A 20,267-nucleotide genomic window follows, 5' to 3' on the forward strand; every position below is an offset into this window, starting at 1 on the left:
TGGTCGATGTTTCTCTCTCATTCATGTTTCTAACTCTCTATCTCTCTCCTTTCCTCTCTGTAAAAACTCAATAAAAATATATTTAAAAAAAAAAAAAAAGAAAATGAGGGGAAAGAAGTCAGTTATCTGGTCTGTTGAAGAAAATCTCCCCTATTAACCCCACCACAGACAATCTTATTGAGCTCACCCCAGCTGGTCAAACCCTAGGCTTTAGAACACTTTATAGTACTCCAGCTTCAGCTGCTTGCTTTAAATGAAATATCTACGAGGTGAATGGGTTTTTTCCCCCCAAAACAAATAAATTATTTCCAAAAATAAAAATATTATCATATTATAAATATTAATAGAGAACTATTTGGAAGGTCCTCAAAGACACAAAGTGGGCACCAGACCCTTTGGATAATACTCAAATGTAAAAGGCAGAAGTTATGCAATAGAACATACTGTAAATTAGAAAACTGAAAAAAAAATCACATTATCTTCTAAGCCTCTTCTATAATTTTACCAAACATTTGTACAATTTTGAAACTCAGGTCTTCTATAAGTAACACCAAAGCTAACTATACTAAAGAGACATATTTTATTTTATTTTTTAAATATATTTTATTGATTTTTTACAGAGAGGAAGGGAGAGAGATAGAGAGTTAGAAACATCGATGAGAGAGAAACATCGATCAGCTGCCTCCTGCACATCTCCTACTGGGGATATGCCCGCAACCCAGGTACATGCCCTTGACCGGAATCGAACCTGGGACCTTTCAGTCCGCAGGCCGATGCTCTATCCACTGAGCCAAACCGGTTTCGGCAAAGAGACATATTTTAGACTTTATTACTCCCAATGCCAAATCAAGCCTAGAACGGATTTTTAGAAAATCAAACACATAGCTCATTTTAAAAATAATTTACATAAGCGGGTAATACTTTAAAACAATACTTTATAATATTATACAAACAGAGAAGTTACATACTAATTAGAGTGTATGTTTATCCCTAATTCGTATTTCTAGCTGGAAAATAACCATCAGTAAGCACTCTATGACAACTTCCTAACTAGATGAACTGTATGGTCTGGAGTCATTCTGCAGTAACCAACTACTTAATATAGTATATTGCACATCAACACCAAATCAAGTACTATATTTTAATTACTGCTACAAAGCCATAGAGAAAGAATAATAATTCAAAATAAAACAACTTAAAGCCATTAAATGACTTAAATAAAATTTATTTCCTGATCAGTTTTTTTTTAAAAAAAATATATATTTTATTGATTTTTTACAGAGAGGAAGGGAGAGGGATAGAGAGCCAGAAACATTGATGAGAGAGAAACATCGATCAGCTGCCTCCTGCACACACCCTACTGGGGATGTGCCGGCAACCAAGGTACATGCCCTTGACCGGAATCGAACCTGGGACCTTTCAGTACGCAGGCTGACGCTCTATCCACTGAGCCAAACCGGTTAGGGCTTCCTGATCAGTTTGATTTAAAAAAAAAGGGGGATGGAATGACAGAAATAGATACTACAGTTTTCCAACTTTTAGTGAATTAACAGATCTAGGCATTGATCATCAGTAGCTGCTAGCATCCCAAAACTGAAACACAAGCACACATTACATACTCCTGATGGGGGTGGAAGGCACTTTAAAAAAATCAATACTAATCTGGTCAATCCTTAATCAGCTACCAATATACAGGAAACACAAGAGAGAGAAAAGTTGAATACCTAAGGGACACAAAACAGCAAAATCTAGATTAGGGAGAAACTATAGAACAAAATAAGGCTAGTTTTGTCAAACAAATTCTAAGAAAAACAGAAAGACAGAGATTGAGGGGAGCCTATACATCAAAAGAGTCTTTAATTATGTGGACCCTAAATCAAACAGATACAATGTAAAAATTAATATCTGTGTATGTATACATGTATGTCTAAATTTTTAAGTTCTCATCTCTTAAGATATACATCCTAAAATCTTTTTAGATTAAATTATATGTCTGAGATTTCCTTCAAAACAATATGGGAGAGAAGAAATGGTTCGGTGTATAGATCAAACAAAAATGGCCCTGAATCAACATAGTACTGGAAGTGTTAGCCATTGCAATTCGGCAAGAAGAAGAAATAAAAGGCATCCAAATTGGAAAAGAGGAAGTAAAACTGTCCTTATTTGCAGACGACATGATATTATACATACAAAACCCTAGAGATTCCATCAAAAAGCTACTAGACTTAATACATGAATTTGGCAATGTAGCAGGATACAAAATTAACCCCAAGAAATCTGAGGCATTTCTATACACCAATAGTGAACTTTCAGAAAGAGAGATTATAAAAACAATCCCGTTTACCATTGCACCAAAAAAATTAAGCTACCTAGGAATAAACTTAACTAAAGAGGTAAAAGACCTCTACTCAGAAAACTACAGGACGTTGAAAAAAGATATAGAGGAAGACATAAACAGATGGAAGAACATACCGTGTTCATGGATTGGTAGAATCAACATCATTAAAATGTCCATACTACCCAAAGCAATCTATAAATTCAACGCACTTCCCATTAAAATACCAACGGCATACTTCAGATATCTAGAACGAACTCTCCAAAAATTCATCTGGAATAAAAAAAGACCCCGAATAGCTGCAGCAATCCTGAAAAAGAACAAAGTAGGTGGGATCTCAATACCAGATATCAAGTTGTATTACAAAGCCACTGTTCTCAAAACTGCCTGGTACTGGCACAAGAATAGGCATATAGATCAATGGAATAGAATAGAGACCCCAGAAATCGGCCCGAACCAATATGCTCAATTAATATTTGACAAAGGAGGCAAGAACATACAATGGAGCCAAGATAGTCTCTTCAATAAATGGTGCTGGGAAAATTGGACAGATATATGCAAGAAAATGAAACTAGACCACCAACTTACACCATACACAAAAATAAACTCAAAATGGATAAAGGACTTAAATGTACGACGGGAAACCATAAAAATTCTAGAAGAATCCAAAGGCAACAAAATCTCAGACATATGCCGAAGCAATTTCTTCACTGATACAGCTCCTAGGGCACTTGAAACTAAAGAAAAAATGAACAAATGGGACTACATCAAAATAAAAAGCTTCTGCACAACAAAAGAAACCATCAACAAAACAACGAGAAAACCCACTGTGTGGGAAAACATATTTGCCAATGACATATCTGATAAGGGCCTAATCTCCAAAATTTATAGGGAACTCATACAACTTAACAAAAGAAAGATAAACAATCCAATCAAAAAATGGGCAAAGGACCTAAATAGACACCTTTCAAAAGAGGACATCCAGAAAGCCAAGAGACATATGAAAACATGCTCAAAGTCACTAATCATCCGAGAGATGCAAATCAAAACAGCAATGAGGTACCATCTCACACCGGTCAGACTGGCTATCATCAACAAATCAACAAACGACAAGTGCTGGAGAGGATGTGGAGAAAAAGGATCACTTGTGCACTGCTGGTGGGAATGCAGACTGGTGCAGCCACTATGGAAGACAGTATGGAGTTTCCTTAAAAAACTGAAAATGGAACTCCCATTTGACCCTGTGATCCCACTTCTAGGAATATATCCCAGGAAACCAGAAACACCAATCAGAAAGGATATATGCACCCCTATGTTCATAGCAGCACAATTCACCATAGCTAAGATCTGGAAACAGCCTAAGTGCCCATCAGTAGATGAATGAATTAGAAAACTGTGGTACATCTACACGATGGAATACTATGCTGCTGTAAAAAGGAAGGAACTCTTACCATTTGCAACGTCATGGATGGAACTGGAGAGCATTATGCTAAGTGAAATAAGCCAGTCAATAAAGGAAAAATACCACATGATCTCACTCATTCATGGACAATAGAGACCATTATAAACTTTTGAACAATAATAGATACAGAGGCAGAGCTGCCTCAAACAGATTGTCAAACTGCAGCGGGAAGGCCGGGGAGGGTTGGGGGGCAGGAGGTAGGGGGGTAAGAGATCAACTAAAGGACTTGTATGCATGCATATAAGCATAACCAATGGACATAAGACACTGGGTGACAGGGGAGGCTAGGGGACTGTCTAGGGCGGGGGGATAAAATGGATACATATGTAATACCCTTTGTAATACTTTAAGCAATAAAAAAAAAAAAAAAAAAAGGCCCTGAAACTGGGTAATAGCTAAGTGGGGGACTATCATACTATTTCTATATTTTTGTACTTGACTAAATTTTTCCATAATTACTGGTCTTTTAAAATGTCCATAACGCACACACAGTGTGGAGCTGCATACCATCTGATTTGAAGTGAAGAAACTGTGGAATTCAGTAGTTCCCTGGGCAGGGCAGCTTTGCAGGGCTCATTGTAAGTCCCTGCCCACCAAGCCACAGGCTGCCTGATGCATCCTCTCCTTCCTGGTAGAGACACAGGGCACCAACTAACATAAGTTCTTGTCCTACTCCACTCCCATTACTGAAAACTGGACAGGAAATCAGAAAGCAACAAGAAAGATAAAAAGAAAGAGAAACAAACACAGGCAGTTAAATAAAATCCTATATAATAAAAGCCTAATATAATATGCTAAGTGTCCGGTCGTCTGGTTGGCCATTCAACCAATCAAAGTGTAATATGCTAATGATATGCTAAGGCCACTCAACCACTCGCTACGACATGCACTGACCACCAGGGGCAGACGGTCTGACTGATAGGTTAGCTTGCTGCTGGGGTGCAGCCCATCGGGACTGAGTGAGATGGGCCAGACACGCCCTGAAGCCCTCCGGCAGTCCCTCCCCGGCTGGCCAACCTCCCGTGTCCCTCTCCAGCCCCGAACATGCACCAGTGGGGTCCCTCTGCCTGGCCTGTGCCCTCTTGCAATCTGGGCTGAGGGACTCTGCCCCCAAGTGCACGAATTTCGTGCACCAGGACTCTAGTCATTTTATAACAAGCCACTCCCCTCCACATTCACCCACAAGGAAGAGAAAAATGACAGCATTAATATTAAAATATTACTACTAATAATAATATAGCCACTGATATTTATTGAGCACTTAAACTTTACACTAGTCTAAAGAGTTTCATTATATATGTACAGACAGTCCTTGGGTTACGTGAGACTTGATGTATGTCATTTCATGGTTATGTCGCCATCTCCCACTTATTTATTAAAAAAAAAGTTCTGTCCTTTCGACGTATGTACATATGTGCTTTATGTTTTTTATTATTTATTTACCACAAGTAAAGGTCAGGAATTATCTTTCTTTAAAATTATTTTTACTGTTTCACTTCATTACTGCTGTGTATGTGCTCCATGGGAGTGACATAGGTGCTTATGTACGTGGGTTCCGACTTATGGCGAAAATCACGTTACATTGTGCTGTAGGAATGGATCTCCGACGTAACCCGAGGACCTACTGTATATGTATTAAATAATTTCATCTTCATGAGAAATCTATGAAATCAATACAATTATTGTTACTCCCATTTCACAAATGTGGAAATTGACCAATTAAAGTGTAATAAGTAATTTTAATGAATGATATATGTTTAAGGAATATATAATTAATATATAAATCATAACTATACTTACTAAATATACTTACATAGATTATATTTATTTAATGAATATATTTGTGAACATAAATATTAATTTAATTACAACTTAATGAATATTTTAATTTTTAAAAAAATATATTTTATTGATTTTTTTACAGAGAGGAAGGGAGAGGGATAGAGAGCTAGAAACATCGATGAGAGAAACATCAATCAGCTGCCTCCTGCACACCCCCCACTGGGGATGTGCCCGCAACCAAGGTACATGCCCTTGACTGGAATCGAACCTGGAACCCTTCAGTCTGCAGGCCGACGCTCTAGCCACTGAGCCAAACCGGTTAGGGCATGAATATTTTAATTTAGTGATTGAATATACAAGTGGCAGTTCATCTTAGAACGCTAAGTACTGAGTCATTTTTTAAATGTGCTTTACAGTATTTTAAATGAAGCCTTGTGTGCATGTATACACACATATTTATATAACAAATGATTAATAGTCAGAAGAGTCAAATCCTGCCCAAAGGTCACCAAATCAGTGGTACAGAGGTTCCTAATTATAAGTACAGTATATTTATGACTGTATTTTCTAAACCTTCAAATCCCAGTAGTTAATCCATTCTTTAAAAGGAAAAATAAGTCACAAACCAAAGTCACTTTAAGTTCATTTTAGCAGAAATGTTTCTCTTTGCCCAGTAAATAAAGACCCAAAGATAACTAAACATACGTAGATCCAAGGTGAACAAAAAGTCCAAAGGAAAGCATTACAATACCATCAACTCATGAAGGGTAGGGGTCCCTGTCTAATATTTTATAGATTACCCCACAAGATCAAGCACAGAACACTTCACATATGAGAGGAACTCATGAAAAGTAAATGCCAGGAACTATTCTACAATAGCATCCTAGTCCTCTACATCTTCATCAATCTGGCCTCCAAATAAAGGGGGAAATGCTAAGGAACTCCTTTGACTGAAAAAAAAACACCTGCCCTTCATTGTCATGCAGTCTCTAATGGATCTACCTAATTTGATGGGTGAGAAACCCAGTCTGGTGAGGCAGCCTGGTGCCCCCTGGAGAACACTGCATAAGCTCAGTTCCCCAAATCCCACCCTACCTCCCACAAGGAAAAATCTGTTCTACCACATCACTTCCTTATTTCTCTACAAAGCCTCAAAAATCAACATCTCAGTCATCAAAGGTTGTTAACTTAACACAGCTAATTTTCAACCTTTTTCATCTCATGGCACACAAAAACTAATAGTACTAAAATTCTGTTGCACAACAATAACACACACACACACACACACACACACATACACACTGAGTGGCCAGATTATTATGACCAGCTGACGTTTGTAGGCAAATTAGCTATAATTTTGCGCTGAAGTTGCTAGAGGGCCAGACCATTATAAATAGGGAAGCAGGTTGTTTATCATGACAGTAGAAGTGATTTTTTTCTGAAGATATGGGTAAACAACGTGATGTAACAGCCTTTGAACGTGGGATATATATACACATACACTGAGTAGCCAGATTATTATGACCACCCATCAGTACTTCGTTGGGCCACCTTTTGCCTTCAATACTGCGGCGATTCTTCTTGGCATTGACTCCACGAGATGTTGAAAGGTGATGCGAGGAATCCGACACCATGTCTGATGAATAGCACTGTCCAATTCTGTGAGATTTGATGGTTGTGGAACCAGCTGCCTGATGGCTCTTTTAACTTCGTCCCACAAATGCTCAACTGGATTGAGATCTGGTGATTGTGGGGGCCACCTAAGCAAGGTAAAGTCTCCCTCATGTTCTTGAAACCACTCCTGCACAATATGAGCACCGTGGCATGGCGCATTGTCTTGTTGGAAGAAGCCATCTCCATTGGGATACGCCATCAACATGATAGGATGAACTTGATCAGCAATGATACTTAGGTATGTTGTGCTATTCAGACATTGTTCCACATGAATTAAAGGATCCAAATCATGCCAGGAAAACATGCCCCAAACCATAACACTGCCCCCACCAGCTTGAAGGGTTGTACTCATGCATGTGGGGTGCATGCTTTCATGCTGTTTCCGCCAAATTCTCACTCTGCCGTCTGCATGATGCAACTAGAAATGTGATTCATCGGACCACATGACTTTTTTCCAATGCTCAACTGTCCAATCCTTGTGTTCCTGTGCGAATTGGAGACGTTTTATCTTGGTAACTGCAGACAGCAAAGGTGTTCGAACAGACCTTTGGCTTCCATATCCCATACGATGCAGTGTACGGCTAATTTGCCTACAAACATCAGGTAGTCATAATAATCTGGCCACTCATGTTCAAATATATCCCACGTTCAAAGGCTGTTAAATCACTTCTACTGTAGTGGTAAACAACCTGCTTCCCTATTTATAATGGTCTGGCCCTCTAGCAACTTCAGCGCGAAATTATAGCTAATTTGCCTACAAACCTCAGGTGGTGATAATAATCTGGCACGCGTGCGTGTGTGCGTGCGTGCGTGTGTGTGTGTTTTCCTGATCTGACAAAAAAAAATAGGTATAATTTTGATTCATACACTGGACAACCATTGTTGTGTCGATTTTTTACTTGAAAATCTAAGGGAAAATAGGTCAGTGCCCCTGACTAAATAGTCAGGTATTGCATGTTTTAAAAATTCTTGCAGCACACGCGTTGAAAATTGCTGACTTAGCACAATGGTTTTCAACCTTTTTTGGGGCCCTGGACCCTTTTCAGAAACTGAGAAAAGGTCTGAGTTCTCTGCCCCAGAAAAATGCCAGAGTACACACATAAACAATTTTGCACAGAATTTGGGGGGAAATCTCAAGACCTTTTGATTAAGAGTTGCCTTAGTTTCTCCTATTTTTCCTTTCACCTTCACAATGGCTATTTGGCCCTTTCCCCTACCATTAACATCTCTATCATTCTTTACCCACTGGGACTATGAAACTGTTTTCCCAACTGGGCCCCTCCCTGCCCAGGTCTCATCCACTTCCCCATCCCCACCCACCCATCAATAATACAGAATGGATTTTACACGCCTCTTTTGGAGTCCCAAAACTCTGCCTCTGATTGAACACTACTTACCATGGTCTATCTTGTCTTCCCCTCCCCTACTACACTGTAAACTCCTGAAAGGTATGAGTAATCATAATTCGTTTTGTACCTCTCAGAGAGTACACAGCACAGTGCCTTATATATGGCAAACATTCATTAGAGTGAAATCAATGCCAAACCTAAGGACTTAAAAGAAACCAGCCAATCAGCAAGAATCATCTTGAGTGAAACACTGTGAGTGTCTGACTAATCAATACTTGGGCAACCTAGGAAGTTGATGCAATTAAGCAACTCCACCCACCCAAGGTTTCCTGGTCTTAGCACCCTGCTCTCTCAGAGATAAGAGGTGGAGAAGGTGAAGACACAGAGGACACTGTGGTCACCTTTAATCTTGTTTATTTTTCTGCGAGGTAAAAGGTAGTTTTTGGCTTGTGTAATGGCCCCCACCCCCACCCCCGCATTTCAGTTACCTAAGTCAATCCTATGCAATATCAGATTTTAAAGAAAATCCTATTCACTAGCCATGTGCAAACAAACACTTCCGTAACGAAGTTACTTAACTTAATACTGTTTTTACTCTAGTCAGTTTAACTAGAGTAAAAACAACATTCATGTGGCTTAACAACCTCCAGGACAGACCAGTCTACATATGCAGCATTCAGCTATGAGTTAGGCAACCTCTCTCTCATTTTCAAAGTCTCAAACCACATCCTTTAAATACTAAAATACACAGATACTACGTCCTAACAAGAAACAGTATAAAGTCTCCCCACGGCTCTTTACTGTATTAAACACAGCTGTCTAGGGTCATGTTTACAAAGATAAAAAAAAAAAAAATTCAGCACTACCAAAATTTCTGATAAACAGATTCCTACACACCCAAACTAGAAAGGAGGAACACACCAAGAAGTTTCAAAATACTTCCATCTTTAAGGGTATAGAAACAAACTATATCTTATTATCAAGTTTTGGTTATTCCTGTAAATTTTCTACATATATAAAATTTTCTTTTGAAGTGACAATGCTTCATTAATTACTTCAGCAGAAAATCCTAACTTCCCTGGCTCTAAATTAATTATAACGCATGCAGAGTTCACACCCAGAACCCTTAAATACTTCAATTGTTAACAAACTAAAACACAAAAGAAAACCTGATATCTAAGATCAGGTTTCAGTGTTAGATTTATAGATGGCAAAACTGTACATACCAAACAGCAAAGCCAAACATGGTAAGAGCCAGAAATGATATAGAACTCCCTCACCCCAAATTTCTAGTCATTAAGTCTATTCCTCTCTTTCCCATGCCAATCTTATAGAAAAAGACCATTAGTACAAATGAAGGAACAGTAATCATAATGCACAAACTGCTGGAATTTGTGAGTCGTGGGTCCTACTCTTCCTTTTCATCCTCAAAGCAGGATCCTACTCCCTATGGAGGAGGGTAGCCTTGTAGCTAATGAACCACAGCCCAGTGGAAAACAACAAACACATCTTCCCTAACCCTAAGAGCACCTGAGCTGTAGAGGAATGTTTCATATCTACAAAGTATTTATAAACATCTCATTCGGCCCTCTTTCTGTTCCTAAGCTCATTGGCATCTTGGGTCTTTGTACCAGCTGCTGCTCATTTCTCCCCAGTCTGCATACTTATCCCCTTGTGGTCCTCATGTCACCATAAACCTCATATCCCTCAATGTCATTTGTACCTCACAATCTGTAACCATAGTGCTGAAAAGGAGATAAAAGCCCAGAAACTGAAATTTGCTCAAGATCACAGTAGTGATTGTAGCCATTGCTTCAAACGCTGACATTTTCTGACATACTAAAAATTTAAAACAAAACACATTTTAAGTTATAAAAGGTTTAAATAAAGAGATACACCATGTTGTCTCTATGAAAACATTTTGCAATATGTCTTACTTCAGGAACTGACTTGTATTTATGTAGACTGCCTCCGCCCCCGCCCCTACAAAAAAAAAAACCAAAAAAACCTTAAAAGGGAGGCTGAGACAATATAGGAAGAGGAGGAATACCCAGAAATCGGGTTTTAAATCAGTAGATTATTCTTGAGGTCACTTCACTGTTATCAATGTGTACAGTATTTCCTAAGTGTTTAGTACTGAAACTAAATTTGGATGGGAAGAGAAAAGGGATGTCTCGGCTATCTGATGCCATTCAGCTCTAAATTTCCTGCCTGGCTCTACAGGAAACAAACCAAAACTACAGGTAAATGCCTATGACACGCTCTCATTTGGAAAGATGGGGGAGGAGATGGAGGAACATTAATAGAGATACAAAAACCAGACAAGTCAAACAGGAAAAAAATTTATCTTTCATTGAACTTAACATGAAAACAAAAGCTAGCCCATAAGGTAAAGAAAAACAATACCGAAGTTAACATTTTTCCTAACATAGAACTAGGAATAGAGGAAATGGAAATCTCCTTAATTATTAGGCAAATTTCATCAGAGAAAAGTCAAATTACTGTGGAATTTTCTTTTTGGTCTTAAAAAAGGATGTATCCCAAAATGCCTTAAAAAAAAAAAAGTTTGGTGTCCTAAATAGGACACTTTCTTATTGTTGGAATTGTAAATTTTGAGAATCATAAAATCATATGATGATCACCTAGCCATGATTTCATATACTAATGCAGAACCAGAAACCCACTTTTATCACTGCACTCTGAGTAAACAAAGCTCCCAAAGCTAGTTCATACTATGGTGTGCCTCAGGGACCAAAATTCCAATTTCAGAAATTAGAATACCTGTATCTTTCATTCATATTACCCCCTTTCCTGGTATTAAAATTATTAAACCAGAAGGTTTAGGTTACACAAGGAAAGAATCATCATCTAAGGAAGAATTCAACCCAAGTTATAATGAATCTTGAAATACAGTTTTGACCCACAACTGATTATCCCCACCCCACAAGAACCAAAATAATTCTATATGATAAAGAGGTAATATGCAAATTGACCCTCACTCCATCATGCTATCACAAGATAGCTGTGCCCACAGCAGAGGCAGGGTTCCCATAACACAAGATGGCTGTGCCCACAGTGGAGGTGGGGTTCCCGTAACGAGCCATAACGAGCGATCAGCAGGGACCTGAGGCTGCACGCCCCACCCAGTGGGGCTTGACGGGGGAACCTCAAGCCACACCTCCCACCCAGCAGGGCTTGATGGGGGACCTGAGGCCGCGTTTCCTGCCCAGTGGGGTTTGACGGGGGACCTGAGGCCACATCCCCCACCCCAGCGCCAGGCCAGGGGACCTGAGGCCACACACCCCCGCCCGGCGGGGCTTGATGGGGAACCTGAGGCTGTGCCCCCTGCCTGGCGAGGCTTGACGGGGGTGGGGCTGGCCAGGTCTGGATCTCACCCAATGGGGGTGGGGCCGGGTGGGTCTGGGTCTCGTGAGATTTCGAGGTGCATGCGGGTGGGCGGGACTTGACTCTGGGTCCTGTGGCGTGCCCCAGACTCTGACAGGAGGGAGATTTTCATATACATTTTACTAATTTTCTTTCATCTCTGACACTTCTATTATAGAGAAAGGGCAAATAGCAATATTAAAATATTTCCTCTAATTAATTCCCTTTTAATGTGCACGAATTTCATGCACCAGGCCACTAGTCAATACAATAAAGAAACAGCCTCTTCCATGCATCCCCTCTCTTCTAAAGGCAGAATAAACATGGTCTGAAATGTTTGCTTTTATGCTCCTCCTAATGGCCTAATCTTCATTTTGTTAAATATTTTCTTCAGTTGATATAACTAAATGGAATTAACTTCCTAGGTGTTCATACTCTTCTGAATTTGAACTAGTTCCCTTGACCACTCTAAATCTCTCTAGTTCTCATTTACTATATAATGTTCTTTCTAAAGATGTCTGATCTCATGCATTATTACCCAAATCTCCAAAGTTTTCTAAGTCATCTTATCTCAAAGTTGAGTAGGACACTTACTTTAAGGAAAGCAGCCTACTTACCCATTAATTCTTGCAACAACAAATGTTAATCCATGGAATTAATTTTAAACATTGTTAAGGTTTAAGAATGAAATAATATATTAGAGAAAGAATTCAAAACATGCATGAATTTTAGCAATAAACTGCCTTTTTAGAAGATTTTTTGCACAAATCTCCATCAGCCCTTTCCTGGGCCTCTAGGCAGCAGTTCTGTATTTTTCAAGGCAGATTCTCTATCCTACCCTCTAGGAACTTCTAAGTAAAGTACGATCAGGTTTGCTATATGGGATTGATACACTGGGTAATAATTTGAGTAAAATGTGAATTTTGTGTTTGCTTGTGTATGATTTTTTTCTGTGAAAAACACTAGGTACATATACAAAAGTGCACGTAGCTGATCCCAGCTGCATAGGAACGTACAAAACACACACATGCTCACATCTCAAACATTATTTTAAAAACTTTTAAAAAACACATGACAACATAGATACCATTCATGCTGTTTTCCTGGAAATTTTGCTGTTGTTAATCCTCACCTGAGGATATTTTTTCCATTGATTTTAGATAGAGTGGAAGGGAGGGGAGGGAGAGATAGATGTAGAGAGAGGGGGGAGAGAGAAACATAGATGTGAGAGGGGCACATCAATTGGTTGCTTCCTGCATGCGCCCTGACCAGGAATTGAACCCAAGACCCTTCAGTGCATGGGCTGATGTTCTAAGCATAGACCAACACTGGCCAGGACAGTTTTCTGGGGGAGGGAGGATTTTAAATATATTTTTATTGATTTCAGAGAGGAAGGGAGAGGGAGAGACAGAGAGAAACAGCAATGATGAGTATCACTGATTGGCTGCCTCCTGCATGCCCCTACTGGGGATAAAGCCTACAACCAGGGCATGTGCACTGACCAAGAATCAAACCATGACCTCCTGGTTCATAGGTTGACGCTCAACCATTGAGCCACACCAGCCGGGCCTGGAAATTTTAAAATATTCTGCAGCAACCCTTGTAGGCCCAGTAGATACATCAGGGCTCCTCGCATAGTTTGGGAAATGGCACCTTCAGTCCCCCACACTCTAGTCCAGTGATGGTGAACCTTTTGAGCTCAGCATGTCAGCATTTTGAAAAACCCTAACTTAACTCTGGTGTCGTGTCACATACAGAAATTTTTTGATATTTGCAACCATAGTAAAACAAAGACTTATATTTTTAATATTTATTTTATATATTTAAATGCCATTTAACAAAGAAAAATCAACCAAAAAAATGAGTTCGCGTGTCACCTGACACACGTGTCATAGGTTCGCCATCACTGCCTAGTCTAATGGCTCTAAACACAACCTACATGCTATGTCAAGAGGCCAGTCCAAACCTCTCTCTAGGACTCCAGGTTTATACACTGTGAAACTGAATAAAAGAAACTTCATTTAAAATGGAGTGGAAGTTCTGAAGGGGAAACCCTCATACACTTCCACTCACCACACCTTGCAGACTCCAACAGGAGGAAGGGAGATTTTCTCATTGCCCTAGTAACAGACCCATGCATTGAAAAACGGTCATGGCTCGGCCAATATGACGTCACTACATTTGAACTCCTGGTTTCCTCCAAAGCAGCGGTCACCAACCGGTGGTCCGCGGACCACTGGTGGTCCGTGAGGTCCAAAAGGTTGGCGACCGCTGCTCCAAAGGACATTTTGTTTATAATAGCTTCTCCCAACTCCCTCTTTTTTTCTCTATAATGTTCCTCTGCTTGGTTCTCTCCCAACTTGTCTATAGTTTACCAAAGCTTGAATTTCCCAAATTGTAATTCCTCTGCCACTCCCAAATAAACTCATTTTTGCTGGTAAAATAACTGGCTACTTGATTTTTAAGGTTGGCAATACTGAATATTCAAACTCACCACTTTGATGTTTAATGAGCCTCTCAAACTCAACATGTCCAATATAAAAATCCTGATTCCGCGTGCACATCTCATCACCACTCTCCCAAAATCTTCCCCTTTTTAATAAGAAACAACTCTATTTTTCCAATTACTAAAACAAAAAAACCTTGAATCATCCATGATCCCTTTTTCTCTCTCACAAACCATATCAGTAAATCCCACTGGCTCTACCTTCAAAATTATATTAAGAATCCAACTACCATTTACCACCATCACTACTACTGCCCTGTTCTAAGTCACTATCGTTTCCCACCAGCATTAGTCTCCTACCAGTCTCTCAGTTCTACTCTTGCTCCCCATATGGCCTACTATCAAATTCAGCAGCTAGAATGGTCCTTTAAGAAAAACAGGAAGTTCCATCACATCATTTTCTGTGCCACACCCTCATTTGTTTCTTCTAAGATGAGCCCCCCAAATTTCTCATTTTCTGTCATTCTTCCCTTTGCTTCACTCTGCTCCAAAGAGACTGGCTTATTTCTCTTCCTCAAACATATAGAGCACAATCTCACCCAGAACCTTTACACTTGCTTCTGTTTCCTTTGCTTCTACCCCGATATTTACCTGTGTCACTCTGACTTCCTTCCACATTTCTGTTCAAATGTCATAATTTTAGAGAGGCACTCCTTGATTGTACACTTAAAGGAGTCCCATTCCCCAAATTCCCTATTCCCTTCTTTACATTCTCTGCAGCACTTCCTCCCTCCCTCGTAACATGTATCCATGTTGGTGCATCTTTGTCTGCTAGAACATAGCTCTAGAAGACTTTGTTTTTTTCACTGATGTATCTACTGGGCCGAAAACACTATATTTTAGACACAATATCCTATATAAGAAAGATGTAATATACAAATGGTCATTACACTGTGAAGCATAATGACCGACCGTGTAACGACCGGATCACGGATCAGCAGGAGGGTGGGGCAGCGAGCTACAAGCAGGCAGCAGAGAGCTACAGGAGGGGGCAGGGCAGCAAGCTATGGGGGGAGGGGGGGCAGAGGGAGCTACAGGAGGGTGGGGCAGCAGGTGGAGAGCTACAGGAGGGCAGCAGTGAGCTACTGGCGAGCTACTGGTGCACCGATTTGTGCGCAGGGCTACTAGTTTGTTGAATAAAAATTATACTGATTGTTTAAGGAGGTCTCAGATTTCTAATTAATATCAAAATGCCCCCAGAGTTTGTATTGGGAATTTTTCTGTCCTACATCTCAAGCTCTCTTGTTTTCCTGATAAGAATTAAATTTAGCTTTTTAAATCATCATTACCCATAAAGAAAACTATTTGGCTAGTCCAAAATGAATTATACTTTGACTTTCCTAAGCTCTTTAATTCTATTACTAAACTAAAAATTAGATAGCCCTCTATATTTTATTAGCTACCTGAAATTTTAGTCTTATTTTTGACATCCTACAAAAATCAGGGAATATGTTCCAGGCAAAAAATCTCAAATCCTGGTTTATTTCTCTCTCCACCAACCATCTCCGCAGGTCTTTAAACACAACTGTTAAGGAAAATCTCTAAGATTTAGATTCCAAACAACCTTTTCTCAAAGCAAGATCTAAGACAAAGCACTTCAAAATGTAACCACAATGTATTTACTATAAACCAAAGATTACCTGTGGCCCTATGCAATCTGACTCAAATGTAAAATCACTTTCTACCTTTGCCTCATTTAATTCTCTACTTCCCCAGACCAGTTGTCTTCAATGTGGATTTGGGGGGAAGAGGATTGTTAGATGAGCCTTAATTGGAAGCTACTGGATTATCCTCAGGCAGAAAGTAAAAAACATCTGAATATGTTTTGGAGTCTCTGTGATGAAACCTCAACTCAGTGGATAGTACTTCCTCTACAAACCATCTCAGCTTTATCTTGTGCATGCTGAGGATATTAAGACACACCTTTTGCAGGCATGCTTGTCCAATCTATAAAAGGGTATTTGGATTGTGTTAGGTCCTTTAGAAAAGCAATGGACGAGCATTTTGCCCCACTTCAAGGTTATGAGTTGGCTCCTTGTTACTATGGTGATGAGCACTCTATGAACAAAGATAATCTGCTACTTCACGGAAGCTTTGATTTTTATCAGGGATAAGATGGGAGGTGCTGCACCAACTGTGGAGCATATTTATAAACATGTAAAGGAGTGTGTTTCTTGAATCTGAATAGCAAGAGTTTAAATTGTTGAGCTTACAGGGAAAAAAGAAGGGAATGAGAAGACTGAAGTAAACAAACATGCTGGGCTATATTCTACCATGTACACCTCTATACCATCACTGAACTCAGCATTACAGGTGTAGAACATCGGTTCTTAGATTGGTTTTCAGATTTTGTGTATGTGTGATGAACAGTTTGCATGGGAAGAAAATCCACTGAAGTAACCAGGAAAAAAATAAGACAAACAGTAGTGCAAACCCAATACTCCTGAAATATTAACAATTTAAAGAAACGATGCATATCTCAGATTTTTAAAAAGAAATAATATTTAGCATGTACTCTTGATTTTTTTTTAAAAATCCTTGCAAACTATTAAAGACATTCCCAAATTAGAGCCAAGAATAAAGATGCCAGCGATCATATTCCAAAAAGATTAACATATTCAAAGGGAAGAAACAAAAATCTGTCTTCATTTGCAAACTACATGTTATCTGGGGTTTTCAAGTTACACAATCAAAAATTATTTGATATAATAGAAAAATTTACCAGACAAAAGATGAAAATTAAAGATACAAACAAAAACCATTAAACAGAATTAACACATGACCCAGCTGTTCTTCTCCAATGTATACACCCAAAAGAACTGAAACAGCTATTCAAATTTTTGTACACAAAAATTTATAACAGTACTATTTAAAATAGCCAAAGGTGAAAACAATCCAGTTATTCACCAGTGGATGAATGGATAAATAAATTGTGGTATATACATACAATGAGCTATTATGTAGCCATAAAAAGAAATGAAGTATGGATACACAATACAATATGGATTGATCCTTGAAATCATCATCCTAAATGAAAAAAAAATCTAGACACAAAAGATTATGTATGTTATGATTATATCTGTAGGAAAATGTTCAGAACAGGCAAACCTATAGTGACGGAAAGTGGATTTGTGGTTGCCTAGGGCCAATGTGTGTGTGGATGGGGAGGGGTAGACATGGGGTTGTAGGCTGGGACTGGTATCAGGACAGGATGAGTGGGGAGAGAAAGGAGTGACTGCTAATGGGTATGGAGTTTCTTTTTGGGGTGATAAAATGTCCTAGAATTACGGGTGATGGTTGCACAACTTTTAAATACCCGTAAACTGTATACTTTTAAAAGGTGAATATTATGGTAGGAAAGGCCTGGTACACGAAATTCAAGCTGGGGGGGTGGGGGGGGGGCAGGAGAAGAGTCCCTCAGCCTGGCCTGCGCCCTCTCACAGTCCAGGAGCCCTCGGGGGATGTCCAACTGCCACTGAGGCAGGAGAGGCCCCTGCCACTGTTGCACTCACCAGCAGCGAGCCGGGCTTCTGGCTGAGCAGCACGCCCCCTATGGAAGCGCACTGACCACCAGGGGGCAGCTCCTGCGTTCAGCCTCTGCCCCATGGTGGTCTGTGCACGTCATTTGGTGGATTTGCATATTAGCCTTTTATTATATAGGATGTGATTTATATCAAAATTAAAAGGTAAATGGGAGAGGCTAGTCAATATAGTACATGCCCAGCAAACTAAATATTTGGTGTGGGAAACTGTTTATTGCCTTCACTATCTGATAAGCGAAGACAGAATTACCCCCCCCCCCCCCAACCCCCGGAGGCTGGATGCCTTTGAAGCCCTAGCAAAGGTTGGAGCTAGGTGCCACCTCTGTTTGTCCAGACAGTGGTAGCTGAAACTACTCCCCCATTTATTATTATGTAAATCCTTGCTGATGGGCTAGTCTGCCTGTTATTGGGGGGTCGCCTGCCTAAGGGCTATGCTATGGGTGCATCCCAGATCAATAAAAGCTTGGTGAGGCCTGAGAACAGGTGGAAGTCCTTCCCCTTGAGTTGGACTTGTCCGCCTGGTCCCCTAATATTTCAAATTATCCCTTGTCTTTTCATTTTCATTTGTGTGCGGCTCTGCTTCCAGTTCCTGAACCCTGATCCACGCGGGACGTGGGAAGGAAACACTCAACAATTTGGGAAGGAGAGTTAGGAGCATATATATTTTTTGGCATGTATTTTTTTTAATATATTTTATTGATTTTTTACAGAGAGGAAGGGAGAGGGATAGAGAGAAACATCAATGAGAGAGAAACATCAATCAGCTGCCTCCTGCACACTCCCTACTGGGTATGTGCCTGCAACCAAGGTACATGCCCTTGACCGGAATGGAACCTGGAACCCTTGAGTCCGCAGGCCAACGCTCTATCCACTGAGCCAAACCAGTTAGGGCTCTATTTTCACTGTTGTTTGAATTTCTGACCACAGTGTATGTTAATTTTATAATATAAAAAACTATTTTAGAAGAAAAATGTCTGAGAGGCAGAACTTTAAGTAGCTGAGGGCCATTAAAGGATTTTTAAAAGGAAAGTAGTATGGTTAGGTCAGTATTTTTGACAGATCCCTGGAGCACCTTTACAGAGAATGGACTTGAGAGGCACCAGTTTGGAAACAGGTATTGATCCATTTCTCCATTTAACAAATCCTGAATGCCTACTGGGGCCTGGCACTGAGCTAAGCACTGGGATCTGTTAGACATGCTCCAAGTTGTCTCGGCAAAAGGTCACATATACCTACTTCGGGCAATGGTGCAAGGGATATAAGGAAAGACACCTATTCTATTTTTCTTTAAGGGAGTGGGTATGAGGGGATGTATGTTTAAAGACCTTGCAATTTTAAGGCATCTGTGGATAGTATCCTTCTGATAATCTTTATATTACAAGAGGACCAGGTATTTTTGAGAGTAGACATCCATTTTTGTCAGTTCAGTGAATAGAAAACCCATATCAGCCTTGCTCTTTTAAGTTAGTCTTATTTTCAAGATTCTTTGACTGAAAAATCCATTTCTCAAAAACCTCTGAGTGAGTAAATTTCAAAGCCACCTTGGTCATTTGCTCTGGTTCATTTTTTTATTCTTTGGTTTTGTCAAAGCTGAATAAAAAGACACAGTATTAACAGTTAACCCAAAGGAAAAATATTTTAGTGAATCAATTAGAGATATTTAAAATTATGATTTCATCTGCACTGGTTTCTTTTTCACAGTTCACACGTTCCCATTTTATCACAGCCATCTGCTATTTCAACAGTAAGCCAGTTTTAACAAAAGTTGTAATAAAGAACATGACTGTACATACAATTTTAACTTTCTCACCTTAAAACTTTTTTTTTAAAATAAAAGCCCCCTAACTGCCTTGATAGAAAAAAGAAACTGCCGATAAGTTAAGAAAAAATTCACTCTATCATTTAGTTTAGGGCATTTCAGAAATGTGAGAGGCATGGCAGCAGCTCCTTAGGGCTATACACTACCTTAGGGCTAACTGCTTTAGCATCCAGAACTGAGAAAAGGAGCTCCTCTGAGGTTGCTGGTCAATCTAGCAGGTATTCACTATCTCTTTGATAGTCACCTGCCAGGGTGGGCTTTTTTTTAACCCTACCATAATTCTCCACAAACCATGCCAGCAAGGCCCCTCATTTATAGAGTTCCCATTTCAAATGCATAGAGTGGGTAGTGCCAAGGTAAGTGCAGGTCAGTTTCTGAGGAAGAGATTATGGCAAGCATGATAGTGACAGGATC

General features: G+C 39.7%; 1 protein-coding gene across 5 annotated transcripts in view; it reads right to left on the reverse strand.

The window, feature by feature from the left end:
* The window catches only part of FBXO34 (F-box protein 34), an 86,345-nt gene that overhangs the window by 15,947 nt on the left and 50,131 nt on the right, over nt 1-20,267 (reverse strand). Inside the window, exon 1 of one of the 5 annotated variants that reach the window (XM_059695322.1) lies at nt 4,305-4,469. The exons of the other annotated variants lie outside the window; for them this stretch is intronic. The gene's annotated coding sequence lies outside the window, so the exon portion shown is untranslated. Of the gene's footprint in view, nt 1-4,304; nt 4,470-20,267 lie in introns of those variants that run through there. 5 annotated transcript variants of the gene reach the window in all.

This window comes from Myotis daubentonii, chromosome 1, assembly GCF_963259705.1.
Source record: "Myotis daubentonii chromosome 1, mMyoDau2.1, whole genome shotgun sequence".
Lineage (NCBI taxonomy): Eukaryota > Metazoa > Chordata > Mammalia > Chiroptera > Vespertilionidae > Myotis > Myotis daubentonii.